We start from the raw sequence: 4933 nt of genomic DNA, 5'->3' as shown, positions 1-4933 counted from the left end.
AGAAACGCATTTCAGATTGTCAGAAAAAACATCCAAACACTCAAATGCTTTACCTTCGACTGTTCCCAGTCTCGTATGCTCTTCTGCCTCTGGTCAAAGGGTGTGAGCTTTCCATTAATGAAAGGCTATCATTAGTGCTAATGAGAGATAGGCACCTGTATCAGCAGGAGAGCGCTCTCCTCTCTCCCCCAGCGCTGCACTGGGCTCGCTGTGGTTAGCGGCGCTGGCTTGGCCGTCGTTCATCCCCACGGGCGGTGGTAGGAGCTTCCACAAGACCTGACCGGAGATCCCGTCCGGGCCTGCAGGACCCCATCCAAGACCAGAGCAGTCCTAGACCCACAGGCCTTTGGCTGCTGGTGTTTAATTCCCAGGCAGGCTACCCGGGAGCAAACCAAGAGCCCAGGGAAGTCCTCCAGTTTATCCTTCACCACATCCTAGGGCAGTGGATTTTGGCCACCAGCAGGTGCCTGGGGAGGAGCACCTGTCCCTCATTCTCTCACTCTTCGGTGGAAAGTCCCATCAGGTGTGAGAAGGACCAGCCGTGCCTTGCCAAAGCTGCACCCTCCCAGAGACCCCGATGGCTCATCATATACTTGTTTCTTTGCATAACACGAAACACGTTCCTCTTGGCTGCCCATGGGCTGACAGAGGACGGGGTGAGACACCAGCCTTGCCCTGGGATGTTACCAGGCTGAATGCCAGAGGGGATGCGCTGTGTAGATGCTGGGGCTCCTTGAGCAGTATCACTGCTCTCTTGTCCCTGGACACCATTTTCCAAACACGTTCTCGGACAGAGCACCCCTAAAAGGCTGGTTCCCCTCCCCGAGACCCTTGGGCTCTGACAACAGGGAGCACAGCACCTTCGAGAGGGGAGAGCACAGGAGCTGGTGGAGGCCTCCTGCCTTGTGGGTGCCTCCGTTGGCTCTGCTTGTGCCGGTCTGCAGGCCCTGGCGTGCCCGAGGCGGCTCAGCCCAGCGCGAGGGAGATGGTGCCCCAGCAGCCTGGCCGAGGCTTCAAAGGCTGCAGGGTGACTCCTCGGCCACCATGAGCTTTGGAAGCCCAACCGCAGGTTCTGCCATCGGCAGCTGGCATCTGTGGGCATCGATCCACTAGCGCAAGAAAGGTGGATGATGGCATCAGCTAACGTCCCCCGTCTTCCACAGCGCTTTGAGATCCCAGCACGGAGTGGGATTGCAGCCAGCAACACCCAGAGCAAACCGTGCTTTATCTCCCAGTGCATTTTCAACACCAGAGCGAGCTCTCCAGGAACAAGATGATTTTTCACCATGGCTTGGACAAGATGGATAAGGCCCCAGAGGAGCAGACGTACATTCTGTTTCGCTTTGACAGCTTAAATGTCATAATGCCTTTGCAAACCCGACCATGGCATACATTTTCTTACAGCATTTATTCATATCACCCCAAAAGCACTGGCAATAAAATTAAATATTTCATAAGGTTGTTATTTGGCTGCTGCGCTGCAGGAGCCAAGCGCAGCCCCCTCCCACAAACCTCTTGCTGCGAGATGTAGCAGGGCTGGTGAGGGTGGGAGGCCTGAGCAGCGAGGGGGGGGGCTGCCCCGTTCCCTGCCCACCCCTCGACAGGGCCCTTCTCCTTCTCCCCAAAGCCCTGCCTGGCTCTCCAACCCCACAGCAGGGAGCTTCCTTCCCCACCTGGATTGCTGGGGGGGGATGTGAGAAGAGAAATTATAGGAGCAGCCAGCATTTCTCTGAGGTGTCGATGGGAGCCGGGCTTGTGGGGAAGAACCAGTCCATCTTTGGCTCGGGCAGGGAGCTGTGCTCACATACTTTTGTTTCCATGCGCCTACTGCCCTACTCCACAGGTATTTTTGTGGCTGACCCCCAAGAGCAGAGGTTGCTGCCTTAAGCCCCTCGCACACTCCTGGAAGAGCCGACATACACACTGATCTCCCTGGGAAGGAGTACTGGGACCTTTGTTACAAAACCAGTTTTTCAGAGATTTCTAGCTTGGGTGTGAACGCAACAAGTGGTCCCTGGGGTGGAGACGTGGCCCAGACTGACAGCGAACGCTCCCCATAGCTGGGGGGCGAGCGGGCAGCTGTCATGTTGAGGACCTCGCGCGATCATGGCATTCTGTTAGCAAACATGAAGGACACTTGGCAGAGCAAAACGTGAGCACAGCTGGATGTGCACATGGTCCTTCAACTGGGAGGCTAAAGAGCAGGTAGTGGAGAGCTGTGTTTTAGCACCCTGTGTTCAGATGACCCGCGGCAATTGCTCTGGCCATGCTGAACCAGTAACCGAACCAGGCAGCTGCTGGGACAACATGTGTGCAGCACGCAGTGTGAGAGTCCTTGGCCCTGCCTGGGACCTCGGGACAGCAGGTTAAAGTGAATAATTGTTCATCATTACCATTAGTGGCTTACTGGCTGCTTCCTGCCCATGGGAGGCCCATGGCTTTAGTTCGCCCTCATCACCAGGTGGGTAAAAACACTCTTAGCAGCGCTGGATGGAGGGGATGGGGCAGTGAGGGACTCGAGCAGGTCTCAGGCATCTTGCAGGGACCATTCAGGTGCTTGCAGGGCTCAGAGTGTGTTGCTGGGCAGGACCTGAGGGCTGGGAAGGTGCTGCTTGTGCTCCCAGCGGAGAGGGTGCCAGGGCAGAGGAGCTGCGGGGGGCTGCACAAAGGAACGGTCGGAGCTCGCCTTTGGCACGGGCACACACAGCCCCCAGCAGCAGTCACAGCCGCTCGCTCTTGTCAGCTGCGAGGTCCTTTGTCCCCTTCCTGGGCACCGCTGGGCTGGGGGGGGGGGGTGAGAAGCCCCGACCCGACCCCCTGGCAGCCCCACCAGGCTGGGGCTGCCCCGGCCCCCTGCCCCAGTCCACCGCATTGCCACGAGCCCAGTTTGCCTGGCATGCTTGGTGGCAGCGGGGCAGCTTTGCCTTTTGTTTTTCCTTCCCTTTGTCTGTCAGTGTTGCAGGTTTCCTCTGCTCTGTCTCATTTTTGGGTGGAACCACGGCTTCCCTCAGAGCTGCCGCTGGGGAGCATCCTCCTGTTTGCCCCGCAGTCCCACATGCAGGCCGGCTCGCAGCCCTTCGTGCCCGGATTTTGCACAGTTTCACCTCTTTCAGACGAATAAAGACTTGACATTATACGGACTAGATGAGCCAGGGATGTTAAGAATGAACTGGAACATAACTGCAAAATACAGCATGTCCAATCCAATTTTTCCTAGCGAATGAAACGGATCTGGTGGAAAATAAATACAGAACTTTCAGGAGCAGCGTCCTTGAACAGCATTTGAGGGGGATGAAGAGATTTGAATAGATCAGCCCCTTACACCTCTGCACATCCCTCCTCCCTCCCTTAAATACCATCTTTAATAGAAATACATTAGAATAAATGATCAGCCCTTGCCTCCTAAAGACAGGTGGCAGGGTAATATTAAAAGAAATGAATAAAAATTCATTTAATGAGCATTGTTAATTAAACCTGGAAATCAAAGAGGTCTGAGTTGTGGGAATTCGGAGGAAAAATGAAAATGAAGGGAGCTGTAGCTCGGGGCAGGAAGAGTGGAATTAAATTAAATGCAATGTGGGATTGTGTTTGTTAATGTCGATCACACATCACGGTGTATTACAGTTGGGGGTAAAGGGTTTGTTCTCCGCTCGCACACAAATTACACGCTGCCACCAATGGAAACTCCTGCGCAGCAATGGGCAGCTCCCGGCGGGTGGCACGGTGAGACCGCGGGGACCCCGCGGGGACACGGCCGCCCCCGAGCCCGGTCACGGAGCCCGTGGGCCACCGGGGGGGCGGTGTGGGTGGGAGCTGTGGGAACGCGCGCCCGTGTCCGTGGGGGGTGTCCGGGTACGGCGAGTGTGTGTCGGGGGGGTGCGGGTGCCTGTGCGGGTGTGCACCCCCGTGCATCACCGTGCGGGTGCATCACTGCACCGGCGTGGGCGTGTGCAGCCGCCTGCGTGGGCGGGTTACCGGCGGGGGGGGATTGGGGAGGGTCATTGGGGATGGCAGGGCCGCCCCGTCCGACCGGCTCGACCCGCCGGTGCCCGGTGCCCGGTGCCGCGCTCAGGGACCCGGTGCTGCGGGCCCGCCTCGCCCGGCCCCGGAGGGAGGGTCCAAACAGAGGGCGAGGGAGGGATGGAGAGGAGGAGGAGGGAGGGATGGAGAGGAGGAGGGAGGGAGGGATGGAGAGGAGGAGGAGGGAGGAATGGAGAGGAGGAGGGAGGGATGGAGAGGAGGAGGGCCGGGAGGGCGGGGAGGCAGGCACGCTGCCTGTCGTTGCTCCCCGGTTTCCCCTGGCTCTGTCTCACCCGGCGCCCGCCCTCCCGCCCGTCCCCTCGGGCAGGGAGCCAGGCCCGGAGCACCCCCAGACACTTCTCTCTCTCCCCGGGCCCGGGCTGGGGTTCCCCGCTCCCCACCGCGGAGGAGGGGAAAGAGCCCCGGGGAGCAGCCCCGGGCTCTCCCGGCAGCACCGGCCCCGAGCCCCGCTCCGGCCGCCGTCGGGCGGAGGTGGCAGCTGCCGCCGGGGCCCTCGCTGTGCTCACGGCCGGGGACCCCGCTCCCTGCTCGGGCTAATAAAGTCGAACCGTAGGGCATCGCCGCGGTCCCGCAGCCCGCTCGCTCCCCCGGGCCCTCCGGGCCCTCGGGGGCTCGGTCCCCGGTGCGGCGAGGGTCGCTCCCCAGCAGGGCTTTCAGGCGGCGGGGTCCGGGGCGGGGGGGGGGGGGGGGGGAGCCGGGGGTGGTCCCGGGTACCGGGGCGAGGAGGGGGGGGGGGGGGGGGGGGGGGGGGGCGTGCGGCACCGTGCGACACGGGAGCGGCGGGAGCGGGTCCGCCCGACGGCGCGGGGAGCGGCACCGGCCGCGCTCCCGGGGGCGACGGTCGCCCCTGGCCCCCCGCCCCGGCCGCCCCCCGCCGCCGCCCCGCCGCGGC

This window comes from Aquila chrysaetos, chromosome 16 (genome assembly GCF_900496995.4).
Source record: "Aquila chrysaetos chrysaetos chromosome 16, bAquChr1.4, whole genome shotgun sequence".
In the NCBI taxonomy this organism is placed as follows: Eukaryota; Metazoa; Chordata; class Aves; order Accipitriformes; family Accipitridae; genus Aquila; species Aquila chrysaetos.
The sequence above is the reverse complement of the archived record's forward strand: the minus strand, read 5'-3'. Positions refer to the sequence as shown.